The sequence below is a fragment of the Gracilinanus agilis genome, chromosome 2 (assembly GCF_016433145.1).
Source record: "Gracilinanus agilis isolate LMUSP501 chromosome 2, AgileGrace, whole genome shotgun sequence".
Lineage (NCBI taxonomy): Eukaryota > Metazoa > Chordata > Mammalia > Didelphimorphia > Didelphidae > Gracilinanus > Gracilinanus agilis.
In genome coordinates this window covers 479,355,588-479,373,217 of record NC_058131.1, presented here as the reverse complement: position 1 = coordinate 479,373,217, position 17,630 = coordinate 479,355,588, and the positions used below count along the sequence as shown (strand labels likewise).

The window sequence follows — 17,630 nt, the reverse complement described above, 5'->3', positions numbered from 1 at the left end:
TTCTTCTCTGTTGACTGACATATTTGTGTCCAACTCTGTGTGTATATATTTTTCCCCTTCTTTGACCAGTTCAGAAGAGAGTGAGGTTCAAGTAGAAACATCCCTCATCCCATTCTTCTTTATTTGCATAGCCTTCTAATTGGGTACCCTTATATTATTATGAGAAAATTTCCCCATCTTTCCTTTTCCCTTGGCATATTCCTCTTTCCCTCCTTTTCTAGTCTTCTTTGAAGAATCATAAAAACATCAGAACCCTTTCTGGGCTTTTTTTTCTAATTAATCTTCCTCTCTGACCACTGAAGATGATATGGCTCTGAGAAACACACGTTTTTATCTTCCTACATTAGAATATAAATAATGTATCTTTGTTTAGTCCCTTATGATTATTGAGTCATTTTTACCTTTTTGTTTCTTTTGACTCCTGTGTTTGGACTTCAAAGTTTTTCTACAGCTCTAGTCTTACCATCAGAGATGCTTGGAAATCCTTTATTTCATTAAAGGCTCATTTTCCTCTCCTGTAGGATTATACCCATTTTTTCTGGGTAAATTATTCTTGGTTAAATCCTTTATATTCTGGGATACTGTATTCCAAGATCTCCATTCCTTTATGGTGATAGGTGTTAAATTGTGTATGGTCCTGACAGTGGCTTTTCTGTACTTGAGTTATTTTTTTCTTTGACCTGAAAGCTCTGGATTCTAGTCAGAATGTTCTTAGCAGTTTTCAATTTAGAGGTTTCTTTCCGGAGATGACTGGTGAATTCTTTTTATTTCCACTTTGCCCTCTGGTTCTAAGAGGTTGGGGTAGATTTCCTGAAATATGATGCCTAGGTTCTTTTTTTTTTTTTTAGTCATGGCTTTTAAGGTAGTCCAATATAAGTTGTCTCTTCTCAATCTGTTTTCTAAGTCATTTTTTGCTTTGAGATATCTATAGGATATCTTTCTTCATTTGTTTTAGTCTTTTAATCTTGTTTTAATGTTTCTCATTGTCTCTTTGGCCCATTCGAATTTAAGGGGATTTGTTGCTTAAGGTAAGGTTTGTACCTCTTATACCAAGACATTAATTCTTCTTCCAGTTTTCTTCCATAGCTCTCATTTCTTTTCCATTTTTTTCCTCTAGCATTCTCATTTAATTTTTTTTAACTTGCTTGATCTCTTCCAGGAATTCTAGTTGAATTTGTGCCCAAGCCATGTTTTTCTTTGAGGCTTTGTTTGTCAAAACATATATTTTAGAGTCATTTTCCTTCCTCTTTGGGGTTGGTGTCTTAAACATCTCAGTCACCATAATAACTCTTTATAGTGGGATACTTCTTTCATTTGTTCATTCTTCCAGTCTGCTTCTTGACTTTGAATGTTTTTGTAGAGACACACTCTACACATTTCTGTGGAGGATATCAGGACTGACCTTTCTCTGTCTCCGTATGCTGACCTGGGCTGGAAAAATGACTCACTATGATTTTTCTTTTGGATTTCCTGATCAGCACTCAGTCTGGTGCATTTTTTAATGTTTGGCTATGTTAGAGGTGTGTGGGTGTGGGTTAGTTCCACTGTACTTCCTGCTCCTCTGCCGGCTTGGCTGTGCCTTAAGAACCTCTGTTTTAAAAGGAAGGTATTGGTAAAAGAATGAAAGAAATAGGGCATTTGTGGAGTTTGGAGGAGACAGCTGGAGAGAGTAGAATAAGCTTTTCAAAGACTGGTACTTTTACATTTTGCATATGTTTTCTGAATAATATCTTTTACTTGTCCAGTAAAGGTTATATGAGCAATTCACCTTTTTTTTTTTTTTTTTTTTTTTTTTTTTTTTTTTTTTTTTTAATAAACCCTTACCTTCCTTCTTAGAATCAGTAAGGAGTAGGCTGTGGGGGTTAAGTGATTTGCCCAGGGTCACACCACTAGGAAGTGTCTGAGACAAGATTTGAATTCAGTACCTTCCATCTCTAGGCATAGCTGCCCGTTTTGTGAAGCCGAAGAAGCAGCTAAATGATCCATAATTACTCATAGCCCTTTGACTTCAAAGGCTATATATGTGGCCATTCACCCTCTCTTCTTGACTCACCACATCTGCAGCGAGATAGACAGAAGGGTCACACCCATTTCTCAGATGGAGGCCTGCAGGGCTTCAGAGCAAGGAGCCCTAAGCAGACAAGGGATGCCCACGATCATGGAGTGAGTGGGTAGCAAGGCTGGTCCTGGTACTTGGAACTCTAGGGCCGAAACCTTTCCTCTGACACCCCTCCCTGACCTGCTCGTGATGCTTTGCACCATCTTTCTTAAGTACTCTGTGGAGATACAGTCTAACCGGATTGGATTTTAAGAAAGTGAGTAGGTACACCCTGGTCGACATGAATGATGTTTGGAGGGAAGGAGATATTCTAACCTGATTTCATGTGTTACCCGAGCCCAGATAAATGGAATAACTGTTGAGTATCTGGTCTGCCTGGTACAGTGCAGGGAGGGGCGTGTGGGAGTCTGAATACTCCTGCTTGTGTGAGCATTTTGACCTCAGAAATCAGTAAATGCTACAAATTGGGGCTTGTTTTTTTTTTTTAAATAACCCTTACCTTCCATCTTGGAGTCAATACTGTATATTGGTTCCAAGGCAGAAGAGCGGTAAGGGCTAGGCAATGGTGAGTTAAGTGACTTGCCCAGGGTCATACAGCTGGGAAGTATGGGAGGCCAGATTTGAAACTAGGACCTCCCATCTCTAGGCCTGGCTCTCAATCCACTGAGCCACCCAGCTGCCCCTTAGAGCTTGATTTATTATTTTGTTAATTATCTAGACTTAAGAAAATGATGGAGAAAATATAAAGAAATAATGTCATGTATAACATTTTAAGAAAATGTTAATAATGCAGATTAAATTTAAAAGAGTATGGTCAGGGTATTTTTTTTTTCTGTATTGCTGGTTAAACATTTTTACTGGTATACCCGAGTGCCAGGTATACAGAACCAGAAGATAAAGAGACTTGGGTTTTCATATCAGCTAAGCCACTCACTACTCTGTGACAGTGGAAAACCACTTTATCTCTCTAGAGTTCTACTTCCTTATCTGTAAAGCAAGGAGGTTAGGTGGCGCAGTGGATAGAAAGCTAGGCCTGGAGTCAGGAACACCCAAGTTCAAATCTGGCCTCACACAGTGACCCTGAACAAGTCACTTAACCCTGTCTACCTTGGTTTCCTCATCTGGAAAATGAGCCAGAGAAGGAAATGACAAACCACTCCAGTATCTTTGCCAAGAAAATCCCAAATGGGATCACAGACAGACACAACCAAAATGATGGATAAACAAAAACCAAGGGGGTTGGAATGAGATGATCTTGAAGGTCTCTTCTGTCTCTAACATTCTGTATATCCTTTGTTTTAAGGTCCCTTGAATCAGTGGTCCAGGAAGTCTGGGCCTCTTCTCAGTTCCATTCTTGCTTTGCTCTATAGTTTTGCTCTCTCCCTCTCTCTCTCCCTCTCACTCTCCCTCTCCCTCTCCCTCTTCCTCTTCCACCCTCTCTCCCTTCCTCCTCCCCACCTCCTCTCTTTCTGTGGCTGGACTTCCCCATCTTTAAAGGGAGTGGTGTTAGTATCTGTTCCTTGACTTACCTTACAAGGATGTCACGAGAGTAAGAATATCTGAAAAGTACTTTGAGATTCTTAGAGAATCATTTAACTTCATTTGGCCTCAGTTTCCTCATCTGTGAAATGGGGACAACAATAGCACTGACCTCACAAGTTTGTTGTGGGAGTCAAATGGGACTTTTAAAAAGTGCTCTGGAAACCTTAAAGTGTTGTTATAAATGCTAGCTGTTCTTATTATTGAAGAAATTAGATGGCCCAGTGGATAGACTGCTAGGCTTGGAGGCAGGAGGACTTGTGCAGGTCACCTAACCTCATAGCCTCAGTTTTCTTCGTCTGTAAAATGGAGATAACAATGGCACCTATCTCCAAGGGTTGTGAGGATCAAAGGAAATAGCATATGCAAAGTGCTTTACAGCCACTAAAAGCTGTATGTAAATGTTACTTATGCTAGTAGTTAATAGAGAAAGTTATCTCAAAGAATAGATTTAGAACTAGGAGGGATGCTAAGGATCATTAAGTTCAGCTTCTTCATTTTAGTGATGAAGAAACTGAAGCCAAGAGAAGTTAAGTGTTTTGCTTAAGATCATACAGGAGAAGGTTTGGGATTTGAACCCAAATCCTTTGACTCCAAATCCCCAACTTTTTCCTACTATACTATGCTGTTCTTATTCCACATTGAATCTGTATGGTGTTTTATCCTTTTGAGAAGCAGTTTCACTTATATCAGTCTTGTTCGAATATATTTTCTGCTCTTTATTAGTTTTCTTTCCTTGGAAAGCTCTAAGAATGTGTATTTGTTTAAAATATTTGCAGCTCTATTCTGATTTGAGGCAAGGAGCTTGATTGGATGAATTTTGAAAGCCTTTCTGATCCCAAGGAAGTTCTGAGTTCAAATTCAGACTCAAAAACTCATTAGCTACATGACCCTGGGTAAGTCATCTAATTTCTATCTGCCTCAATTTCCTCACCTGTAATATGAGGATAATAATAGTACCTATCTTCCCTCAGAGGGTTGTTTAAAGAATCAAACAGAATAGTTGTGAAATATTTAGCACAGTGCCTTGGCATTTAGGCATTTAATAAATGCTTCTTTCTTTTCTTCCTCCTGCCTTTCCTTGCCTCACTCCCTCTTTCCTTCCTTCCTTCTTTCTTTACTTCCTTTCTTCCCTTTTTGATAAATAAAGTTGATGTTGACATTAATGACCCACAAGGCCATGCATGCTGGTTTGAAAAGAAGGAGACTGAGGACTAGCCACCTTCCTAATAGCACTGGAGGTTGCATACGAAGCAGGAAGACGCCCTTTCTCCATTTTTAAAAAAGCCCTTACCTTCTGTCCTAGTATCAGTACTTAGACAGAAGAGTATCAAGGGCTAGGCAATCCTTAAGTGACTTGCCCAGGGTCAACATAACTAGGAATTCTCTGAGGCCAAATTTGAACTCAGGTCCTGTGGACTCCATACCTGTAGCTCTATCCACTGTGCTGCCTAACTGCTCTACCCGCCCCACCCAACCCCCATCCATTTTTGAGACGGCTTCATGAATAGCACTTATCTTTGGTACCAATGTCTCCATCGGACTTTTTGTGCTAAAATGTACTGGACCAAATGGCCCACAGATAGGAATCTTGATGGGATGGGAGTATCTTTTGTTTGCCTCCTGGAAGGTAAAGAACGATTCCCTGACAGGGTGCATGAAGGCTATTTAGGAGAGAGATGGAAAAAATGTCCTGGCTATTATTGACTCCTTTGGAATCTTTGCTTTATGGGTTGCCCCAAGGTTGTGTGGCAAAGCCCTTCCTTTTAGGATGGATGGGCTTCAGGACTTCAACATTAAAACAACAGTCTCAGTGGTGCCTAGGCCTGTTCTATTTGCCTTCTCGAGTCCAGGGCTTCTTTTTTTCCTTCCTTCCCTCTTTCATCCCTCTTTCATCTTTGAAACAAGTGGTTCCTCGTGTCTGAAATTAAATGCTTTCTCACTTCCACTTCTTAAATCCCTGCCTGCTTTCCTTCAGTGTATGGTAACAGGAGAGCTTTCCTTATTTCCCTACCCAGTCCCACTAATTAATATTCTCTTCCTCTCAAAATTACTCTGTATATCCATGCCTTGTATTTCCTTAAGTGTGTACATTGTTATTTTTATCCTGTTTTTTTATTTTAAAATTTTATTATTTTTAGATATTTTTCCATTTTTACATGATTCATTTTCTCTCACTCCCCTCTTCCTTCCCCACTCCCAGAACTAACAAGCAATTCCACTGGGTTATAGAAATGTTATCACTTGATACCTATTTCCATATTATTCATTTTTGCAATAGAGCAATCTTTTAAAACCAAAACCCCAATTCCTATACCCATATAAACAAGTGATAAGTCATATGTTTTGATTCTGTGTTTCTATTCCCACCATTTTTCTCTCGATATGGATAGCGTTCTTTCTCATAAGTCACTTGGGAATGTTCTGGATCATTCATTGTATTGCTACTAGTGGTAAAGTCCATTACATTGCATAGTTCCACAATGTTTCACTTTCTGTGTACATTGCTCTCTTGGTTCTGCTCATTTCACTTTGCATCAGTTCATTAAGGTTCTTTCAGTTCACATGGAATTCCTCCTTTTAGCACAATAGTATTCCATCACCAGATACCAATTTGTTCAGCCATTCCCCAATCGAGGGGCACCTTCTCATTTTCCAATTTTTTTTGCCACCACAAAGAGTGCAGCTTTATTTTTCCTACATTGTTTTAAGCACCTAATATAAATTCCTTGAGGGAAGGGGTTATTATACTTCTTAATTCCAAGGACCTGGAACACCTTCTTGTATGTTAGGAGCCTAATGAATATTTGTTATATTGAATTAAAATAATAACGTCTAGCTAAGTGCTTTACAAATAGTGCCTTATTTGACCCAGTGAAGTAGGTACTATTATTATTATCCCCATTTTTCAGAGGAGGAAACTAAGACAGGAAAAGGCTAATAAATAACTTGGCCCGAGCCCTACATTTAGTAAGTGTCTGAGGCAGGATTTGAATTTTGGAGCTGCTGTTTCTTAGCCCTATCTCTGTCTCTGGCACCATTTCCCTAACCTCATCCAACTCTGTTCCATTGGCAGGCAGAGTGGAAAATTATCTGAATGTGGAATCCCACGAACAGAGCTAGCTGTGTAACCTTGGGCAGGTCTTTTCCCTATAAAATGAGGGTGTTAGACTTGAGGTTAAAAGCCCGCTTCCAGCTCTCCTGTTCCACGGCATTTGTGATATTTCTTTCGTGTAACTCCCTGCCTGCCGTCTCCCAGCTCAGAGCAGCCTCTTTGCAGCGTGTGATGGAAGATGCCGGGGCCGTGGTTCTTCTCACTGCCTTCTCTCCCATTTCCTGCCTGAGATACTGTTTACTGTTTCTGCCCCCCTGGCTTGGGCATCAGTAACAGCAGGCTTCCCTTTAGGTTGCTACAGTTTCGGTATCATAGTTCCCTCACACACACTGCAGCCTCTGTACCGACCCACACCCACCACAAGCTTTGCTGGCTTTCAGGAGCCTTCCTTCACAACTTCCCTCTGTCTGGAAGGGAGACTTGTGCCTCTGCTAGGTAGGAGGTTGCTTTATTCCTCCTGAGGCTTCGCCCGGTGAGCCGGGCTACGTTTTCTAACACCCACATGAGAAAGCTACAAAACAGTCCCCCACGGTAGTTAGCTCACTGGAAAAGTGGGGGAGAGCAGCAGAGGGAAAGAGTGTGTTTGTGTTCTCTTTAGTCAAGAAGGGAGCATCTGCTCTGAACTATGGAGCAAACATGAGGGTTATTTAAAAAAATTAATTTAATTTAATTTGAATGTTCCATGTATTTCTTGCCTTCAGGTCTGGGGCTGTGATTTCTTTCTGTCTTCCAGCACAGTGTTGGACACATAGTAGGTACTCGATAAATGCTGAATGAATGAATGAGTGAATGCATGAATAGATAAGGATGATGGATGGATGGAGGGAGGTAGGGGTGGATGGAGGGAGGGAGGGATGGATGGATAGATGGATGGATGGATGGAGGGAGAGATGGATAGATGGATGGATGGAGGGGAGGGATAGATGTAGAGAGAGATGGATGGATGGATGGATGAATGGATGCAGGGAAAGAGGGATGGATGGATGGAGGGAAGGAGGGAGGGATGGATGGAGGGAAGGAGAGATAGGTAGATGGATGGAGGAAGGGATGGAGGGAGGGAGGGACGAATGGATAGATGGATGGATGGAGGGATGGATGGATGAATGGTCTTTTTTTTTTTCTCCATATTGGGGTAGAATGGGGGGAAATGGGAGGGTTAAGCACTACTTCCAGGATTCTTTGTTTTCCCTTGTCTCCCTTGGGGAGAAGCGAACCTTCTTGCCCTCACTCACATTGTAAAGTCTGGTCTGAGTCAGACCTGGGTTTTGCACCCAGTCAGTCAAGAAGGCCCTCCAAGGGGGCAGCTGGGTGGCTCAGTTGATTGAGAGCCAGGTCTAAAGATGGGAGGTCCTAGGTTCAAATCTGGCCTCAGATACTTCCTAGCTGGGTGACCCTGAGCAAGTCACTTAACCCTCATTGCCTAGACCTTACTGCTCTTCTGCCTTGGAACCAACATTCAATATTGATTATAAGAGGGAAGAGGGAAGGGTTTTAGGGGACAAAAAAAAGAAAGCTCTCCAGTAGTTTGTTATTGAAGCAAAGCCAGGGAGTCAGGGTAAGACGATCTTGTCCGTTGGTTCAGATAATTCTAGCATCTTCTGGCCACTGGAGATGATGGAGATGGCTTTGCAGAAACAGAGTTTTTGACGTAGGCAGGCTCCCCTGGAGTGGATGGAGTGGGAGGAGTGACTGGTTTAAGGGGTGGCTAACAGAGGAGGGGGTAGCCATGCCCTCCTAAGACAGATCCTCCTGAGAACAGACCTAAGCTACTCAAAACACTCCACTACTTCCCTTCCTTTTCTGTGTTCTACTGGATTGCAGATAACTCAGGTAAGGGCAGAGATTTAAGTCACCCCACCTTTCTGTACTTGGGGCTGAGCTAAGACTTGAAATGCAATTTGGGGTCTGCTGTGTCCTTTTTCCCCCGACTGCATACTTTTTTCTAGTCAGGATAGTTAGGTAGCAAAGGGGATCGAGCCCTAGACTTGGAGGCATGGGACTTGAATTTAAATCCTACCACAAGACATTTACTAGCTGTTGGATCTTGGGCAAATCCCTTGGCTTCTCAACCTCATTTTCCTCAGCTGTAAAATGGGAATAACAATAGCATCTTCCCAGGATTGTTGTGAGGAGCAAATGAAATAACATATGTATCTGGCTTCACAAACCTCAAACCATTACATAAATACTGTATATTATTATGGACATTCTATTAGCTTTTCAGCACCAGACCTTATCTCTAGTAGGACTGTGTTTTGGGTCATAGGTTGATCAAATCACTTAGGGTTTGTAAAATACTTGAAAAAAATATTATCTCATGTTATTTTCACAATAACCCTGGGAGATGGATGCTATTATCGTCACCATTTTATAGAGGGTAACTGAGGCAGATAGGAGTTAAGTGACTTGGCCAGGATCTCACTGATAGTAAATTTCTGAGGCCAGCTTTGTACTCAGATTTTCCTGATTTTAGATTCAGCACTCTACTGCTGCAACAGAGAGGGCAGCTGAGACAGATAGAAGTTAAGGACCTGAAAAAGATCTCTTGTAGCCTTGTAGTCCAACCTGTGGATAGGACATCAGGCCAGGAGTCAGGAAGACTCATCTTTCTTTCTGAGTTCAAATCTGGCCTCAGACACTTACTAGCTGTGTGACCCTAGGCAAGTCACTTAATCCATTTTGCCATAGCTTCCTCATCTGTAAAATAAACTGGAGATGGAAATGGCAAACTACTTGAATATCTCTGCCCAGAAAACTGTAACTGGGGTCATGAGGAATGGGATATGACTGAAAAAACAACTGAATAATAACAACCAGCCCTCTCGATTGACACATTAGGGTACTGAGGCCCACAGAGATGAAGTGGTTTATTTTAAGGACACACAGCTAAGAAGTAGTCAAGTTGGGTTTTGAACCAAAGTCCTTTGATTCAGTGAGTGTTTCTTTTGCCTACGTAAGTATGTTTTATCTTACAATGAGCACACGTTTTTATGAAGCTTTCTGGTTCAGAAGTGCTTTATGAATAGATGATAAAAAAAGCAAAAAGAAAAGTAAAAAAAAACTCATAAAAAAAAGAGTGTTTGTCAAGGAGCTCACATTCTAATAGGGAGAAACAACACATATAGAAGATTCCAGCTGCAAGTCCAGTAGACAGACCAGAAGACTATAAGAGTACATAGTATAGCAAGGCAGATGATAATAGCTTTTTTAACAGCTAAGTAACATAGCTTTGTAACACTTTAGGATTTGTAAAACACTTGACAAAATATTATCTCATGTTATTTCCACAATAACCTGGGAGGTGGATACTTTTATCATCACTATTTTACAGAGGGCAACTCAGGCAGATAGAAGTTAAGTGACTTGGCCAGGATCTCACTGATAGTAAATTTCTGAGGTCAGATTTGAACTCAGAGATTGATTTCCGTGAATAAAATGTGTGTGTTTCTGATGTTGCCCCATTTGATGGGGCCAAAGACTTTGGTTGGGAGGACTTTCTTTTCCAGGTCCTCCATAGTTGGGAGGTAATGCTGAGGAAGTAGGGGCTTTAGTAGCACCTGACAAGACAATTTCCCAGGGGTTGCTTCCCTGGAGAACAATTCTGCAAGACAGGTGCTATTATTATCCCCATTCTCAAATTGTCCCCCCTCTTTGCAGTTGTAAAAGCTGAGGGTCAGAGAGGTTGTGATATGAGTTACCCAGCTAGTAAGTTTCTGAAATGGGAATTGAACCTGGGCTTTCCTGGCTCCCAAGTCCAGCATGCTGTCCATTATATTATTATTGTTGAGTTGTGTCTGATTCTTTATGACCCCATGAACTTTTGTCCCTGAATTTTTCTTGACAAAAATACTGGAGTTGTTTGCCATTTCCTTCTCTAGTGTGCCGTCATTTTTCCAATGAGGAACTGTGGCAGATGGAGTTAAATGACATGCCCAGGGTCACACAGCTAATAAGTTTCTGAGGTAGAATTTGAACTCATCTTCCTGACTCCAAACCTGGTGCTCTATCCACTGCTTCCACCTAGCTGCCAGTTGTCCATCAGACTCTGTACTTTTTTCCCTATGAAGTTGTAAACTCCATCTACTTCTTCATTCAATCAGTCAACAGGTATTTATTTTTCATCAGTTCCTATGTGCCTAGCACTGTGCTTGTCACTTTGGAAATTATTCAGAAGTGCCTGCTGTGTCCCAGCTGCTGGGGATACAAAAACACAAAAATAAAATGGCCACCACCCTCCAGTGGTGAACACTTTATTTAGATCTGGAGTTCTTAGCCTTTTGGGGGCCGTGAACTCTTTTGGCAACCTGGTAAAACCTACAGACTATCTCAGAGTAATGTTTTTCAGTGCATAAAATAAATTTTTTTTACAGAATTACACAGAATTAAAAAGGAAACCAATTATTTATATATATATCTCAAAATATTGAAAAACCAAGTTCATGGACCCCAGATGTAAAAACTTCTGTCCTGAGAGACAGTATAAAATATAATCTCTGGGGCAGCTAATTGGCTCAGTGGATTAAGAACCAGACCCAGAGACTGGAAGGCCCTGGGTTCAAATTTGGCTTCAGATACTTCCTAGCTGTGTGACCCTGGGCAAGTCACTTAATCCCCATTGCCTACCCTTACCACTCTTCTGCCTTGGAACTAAGACACAGTATTGAGTCAAAGACAGAAGGTAAGATTTAAATAATAATAAAATAATGATGATGATGATGATGATGGTGAAAATACAATCCCTGAGCATAAGAAGTTTGGCTTTCTAGCTGGGGAGATGTAATAATTAGAGTCACTACTAAACTGTGTGGTGGTATTGATTTATACAATTTAGGCAAGAGAAAGTTTATTGTGAGTAGATTAGTCGCCTATAGTAGAATCCAGGACTTGGACCAGGCTTTGAAGGGAGGGGCATCTTAGGCCAGAGAAACAACTTGAGCAAAGGCATGCGAGGGACAGTGAGTAACTTGTTTGACTGGAGAGGAGGTTGCACTTAGGGGAATAAGATAAGGTTGAATAGACAGGGTGAGGCCAGGTTATGGGAGGGCCTTGAAAGCCTTGTACCTTTCCCCATGGTGAACATCCTAGAAGTGCTATTGGCTAAGAGAGTGAACTCTACAAATTCCCAGGGAGCTTTTACCCAGTAGCCTACAAACCAACTCACGCTTTTCCAGAAGAGAGGGGAGAAAGAGAAGCAGGCAGCCATTGGGCACAAATCTGGCTCATCTCCTCATCCCCACCCCCCACCCCCCACCCCCCTGGGTAGAATATAAGCTGCTGCTTCTTTTTTTCTTTTTTAAACCCTTACCTTCTGCCTTAGCGTCAATACTGTATATTGGCTCCAAGGCAGAATAGCAGTAAGGGCTAGGCAATGGGGGTTAAGTGACTTGCCCAGGGTCACACAGCTAAGAAATGTCTGAGACCAGATTTAAACCCAGGACCTCCCGTCTCTGGGCTTGGCTCTCAATCCACTGAGCTACCCAGCTGCCCCCAGAATATAAGCTTCTTGAGGGAAGGGACTGATTCACTTTATATCCTTGGTTTCTAGGATAGCACCTGACTTTAAAACCTTGTAGTATCTGGCCTCAGATACTTCCTGAGGCCATTGCCTAGCCCTTAGCACTTTTCTGCCTTGGAACCAATGCACAGTATTGATTCTAAGATAGAAGGAAATGGTTAAAAAACAACCACAACTGTACAGTAGCCATTTAATAACACCACTACATGCTAGGATTGTTGATTACTGATAACAAATTCAATGCTTTGCACCAGAGATGGGCTGATAAATATTTGACAACTTTTTAAAAACCCTTAACTTCTGTCTTAGTATCAGTTCTAAGACAGGAGAATGGCAAAGGCAAGGCAAATGGGGTTAAATAACTTGCTCAGGGTCACAAAGCTAGGAACTCTCCGAGGCCGGTTTTTAACCCAGGTCCTTCTGACTCCAGGCCTGATGCTCTCCACTGTGCTACCTAGCTGCCCTGCATTCACCATCCTATAAATTTAATCTGAAATGTTAGCATTTTCTCCATAACTATCTTAAGTCTTCTAGATAATTAATGACCACAGCAAAAAACCCCAATGAATCCAGTCTTGGTTTGTAGTGTTTTCTGAGTTTTGAGATCTAAATGCACACACTGGAAATTTAATTGGCTCTCTTGGGGCTCTGCTGGGCTCTGGAACACCCAAATGAGTATGCGCCCATTATCTCCCACCTCCCAGAGGACCTGAGACCAGTATAGTCTGAATAGGAGGGCCAAAGACCTCCCTAGATTTTGTGGAAAGCTTAGTTCAGCCTTATAAGTTTATAACTCCCAGATGCTTGGGTAGTGGTCAGAAGACTGCGTATAAGAGTACTTACTTGCCTGAGAAGGACCACCCCAGACTGGGGAGAAGCTCGTTGGCTTGAGCATATTCTTGGTTTGTCAGGAAGGGAAATGAGGCAACTTAATTACTCATGGTGATCCTTGAAGCCTAGAAATGTGGGATCCTTTCTTTCTGACTCATTGTTATTGTTCAGTCTCTTAGTGCCTCAGTTTTTCCATCTATAAAATGGAAATAATTATCCCTGTTTCCCTTCCACTTCCTGCAGTGTTGCCATGAATTCCTTTCTTTTTTTAAATTTTGTAATGTTTTATTTTCTCTCATTTATAGGTAAACAGTTTTTTTTTTTAAAACCCTTGTACTTCGGTGTATTGTCTCATAGGTGGAAGATTGGTAAGGGTGGGCAATGGGGGTCAAGTGACTTGCCCAGGGTCACACAGCTGGGAAGTGGCTGAGGCCGGGTTTGAACCTAGGACTTCCTGTCTCTAGGCCTGACTCTCACTCCACTGAGCTACCCAGCTGCCCCCTAGGTAAACAGTTTTTGACCATTCATTTTCTAACATTCTGGGATCCACATTTGCTCCATCTCTTCTTCCCCTTCCCCTTCCCCTCCTTGAGATGGAAAGCAATTTGCTATTGGTTATGCATGTGCTGTCAAAAAAAGATTTCCATTTTTGGATTTGAATTCCTTTCAGCAGATGTTATAATACAAGAATTTTGTAATTGGAGAGAATATCCTCTTCCTTCTCATCCCTCTTGCCCTACCAACTCTGACCAATTCCTGGATAGATGCTTTTATTTTATTTTTTAAACCCTTCCTTTTTGTCTTAGAGTTTATATTAAGTATTGCTTCCAAGGCAGAAGAGCAGAAAGGGCTAGACATTTGGGGTTAAGTGACTTGCCCAGGGTCACTCATCTAGGAAGTGTCTGAGGCCACATTTGAACCTAAGACATCCCATCTTTAGGCCTGGCTTTCTATGAACTGAACCAGTGATGGGCAAACTACAGCCCGCAGGCGAGATGCAGCCCCCTGAAATGTTCTATCCTGCTGCGTGACCTTATTCCTAATCTGACAAATAATACAATGAGTAGGATACAATATAATGAAACTTCGAAAGAGTTGCCTTAGAAACAGACTGACAGATGAGCATTTCCCTTCCTTTGGCCCCCTCTTTAAAGAGTTTGTCCCTCACTGCACTGAACCACCTAAGCTGCCCCAATAGATATTTTTATAACCAAAGTACAAAACTTATCCAAACCTGACACCAGCATTAACAGAATTTGCTGTGTTTTTAGTGGGCCAGATCCCTGACTAAATTGTCATTTGCCAGTACATCTAATATCTGAGTTCTATTTGTCCAGGCTAGGGCTCAGTAGGTCTTTGGAGATGGCCAGTTTGGAAATGTGGAATGAGTGAGATCTTGTGATTCTGGGAGCCTTCACTTATCTCTTGGTACTTAGAGAAGGTTGGAATGTGTATCGATTGTATTGGGTAGCTATGTGGAGCAGTGGATAAAGTACTGAAACTAGAGTCAGGGACTCATCCTCCTGGGTTCAAACCTGGCTTCAGATACTTCCTAGCTATGTGACCTTGGGCAAGTCATTTAATCCTGTTTTCCTCAGTTTCTTTATGTGGAAAATGAACTGGAGGAGTAAATGGCAAACCACTCCAGTATCTTTCTTTGTCAAGAAGGCTTCACGATGAGTGAAACGTGACCAAAATGACTCCACAACAACAATAAAATCAGTTAAGTCACTTTGTGTCCTTTCCCCTTATTAGACTGGAAACAGCTAGAATACAGGGACAGCCTTTCTATTTACCTTTTGGAAACTGGCTCCCTCTGTCATTCGTGGGAGACTCTTTTCAATGATGGAACAGGGAATGGAGAGAGTTCAGTCTTTTCTGGCTAGACGTTGTTCACAACGAGAATTTTTAGGCACTTGGACAGTCAGACTGGCCCATTCTAAGCATTCCCAACCAGTCAGTGTGCAGTCTGGCTACCATTTGGGCTTTGATGATCTCACCTAAGAAAGATCCTTGTTGTTTTCTTATCCCTCCTGCACTAAGATGGGGCAGTAAACTTTTGGATTTGGATGCGTGGCCCCTTCGGAGGGCTACCCGGCTTCTTTAGGACCTCAGTTCCTGTGTCTAGTGGGCCTCCAGTCAGACCCCCCTCTTCCCTCGTAGGGTAGAGGGCAAATACTCTATGCAGTTATGTTCATAATTAACTTTTCCCCTTAGTTATGCTTCGTTTTAAAAATTCTGAACTAGATAAGCACTAAATAAAATTAGCATTTAAGCTATATGAAATCCTGAATCTCTTTTACATATAGTTTGCTTTTCCTTTCAAGTATGCAATAAATTCTATGAGTAATTTCCAAACCTGTCTAACTTGTCTGTTTATCCTTCTGACTTTCCTTGTGTTCTTAACTATTCATTTTTAAAAATTGCTTCAATGTCTTCTTCTTTCCTTCTTTCCTTTCTTTCTTTCATTCTTTCTTTTTTTTCTTTTAGTTCAACTCTGACCTCTCTTCCAAGCCCACCCCACACTGCACTGGGGGAAAAAGAAAAAGAAAAAAGAAAATACCCTTAGAATAAGAATACACAGTCAAGCACAACAAATTCTTCTATTAACCATTGGCTGTTACTTTTAAAAGTACGTCTTATTCTATATCTTTGGTCAGTCACCTCTATGTTGGGAAGTGGGGTGTATAGATGCTTCTCTTGAGTGTTTTCTGGAATCATTGTTGGTCATTGCAAAGAACACAGTTCCTAGACTTTTAGAAATGTTTTTCTTTACAGTGTTATTGTTAGGCAGCAACATGGTGCGATGAATAGGCCTGGGGCACGAAGATCTTAGTTCAAATTTAGCCTTAGATACTTAATAGCTGTAAATGCTAGCTGGGATAAGTCAAAACTTCTGTTTACATCAGTTTTATTGACTGTAAAGTGGGGACAATAATAGTACCTACCCCTCAGGGGTGTTGGGAGGATCAAATAAGTTAATAAATTTACATATATTAAAGCACTTAGCACAGGCCTCTCATAGTAAGTGCTATAAAAATGATAGCTGCTATTATTATCATCATTATTTTAGTTTAGTTGTTTTTATATAAATTGTTCTCTGGGTTCTGTTTACCTTATTTTGCATCAATTCATAAAAATCTTCCCAAACTTCTAAGAAACCCTTCTTTAATCATTTCCTATGATGCAATAATACTCCATTGCATGAATAAATCACCATTTGTACAGCCATTCCCAATTGATGAGCACCCCTTAGTTTCAAATTCTTTGCTATAATGAAAAATGTACTACTATAAATATTCTTGTTCACAGAGGTCCTTTCCTTCTTTGTTCACCCAGAGATATAGGCTTAAAAGTGGTGTCCCAGGGTCAAAGGATATGCCCAGCTTAATGACTTTGGCAGTGACAGTGGATAAGTGCCCCTCAACCCCCAACAATTGTCATTTTCCTGTAATATTTGCCAATTCAATAGGTCTGAGAAACTAAATTGTTGTTTTATTCTAAAAATTTCTAATAATAAATTAATTATTAGCAGAGCATTTTTTGACAAGGCTGTTTATAGCTTGTATTTCCTTCTTTGAGAACTGCCTGTACATAGCCCTTGACCATTTATCCTGTGGGAATAGCTCTTGTTCTGACATATTTGAAGCAGTCCCTTATATGTCTTGTATATCAGACCTTGATTAGAAAAAGATTGTTGCAAAGATTTCTTCCCAGCTATTTCCCTTCTATTCTTAGCTGCATTGGTTTTGTTTACACAAAAACATTTTAATTTTATTTAATTCAAGCTGTCTGTTTTTTTCTTCTGTGATCTTTCTTTCACCTATTTGATCATGAATTCTTCCTTGAGAATTAAGAAAAGTATTTTTCTTCCTTCTTTAGTTGGTCAATAAGTTGACCTCTTACAAGCAAATCAACATATTCCTTTGGAGTTCAGCTTTGTATATGGTATAAGTAGTTCAGTCATTTCAGTCACGTCCAACTCTTTGGAGCCCCATTTGGGATTTTCTTGGCAGGGATTCTGAAGTGGTTGCCATTTCCTTCTCCAGCTCATTTTTACTGAAAAAGAAGCTGAGGCAAGCAGGGTTAAATGACTTGCCCAGAGTTACTTAGCTATTAAGTGTCTGAGGTCAGAATTGAGCTCAGGTCTCCCTGACTCCAGGCCTGGTGTTCTATCCACTGTGCCACCTACCTGTTGGTCTATACCTAATGTCTGCCATACTGTTTTTCAGTTTTCCCAGTAGTTTTAGTTGAACAGTAAATCCCAGTAGCAGGGGTTTTGGGGATTTATCAAACCCTAGCTAGACTGCTCTGCTTAATGCTTTGTTATTTTGTGAACCTAATCTGCTTCACTGATTGACTTTTTTCTTTTTAAAGTATTAAATAGACTTGATGACTGCTTTGTTGACTGCTTTAACAGCTACTGTTGGTTGTTTTCTTCTTTGAGTCTAGCCTGGAAAAACTGAGCAGATAGTGGGGAAAGGAAAGATGGAATAGCTGTCATTGTCGTCATATTCTCTCTCTCTCTCTCTCTCTCTCTCTCTCTCTCTCTCTCTCTCTCTCTCTCTCTC

General features: G+C 41.0%; 1 protein-coding gene across 1 annotated transcript in view; it reads left to right on the top strand.

The window, feature by feature from the left end:
* MIDEAS (mitotic deacetylase associated SANT domain protein) overlaps positions 1–17,630 on the top strand; it is a 159,669-nt gene that overhangs the window by 79,480 nt on the left and 62,559 nt on the right. The window contains exon 2 of the mRNA XM_044659976.1: positions 15,550–15,691. The gene's annotated coding sequence lies outside the window, so the exon portion shown is untranslated. The remainder of the gene's footprint in view (positions 1–15,549; positions 15,692–17,630) is intronic.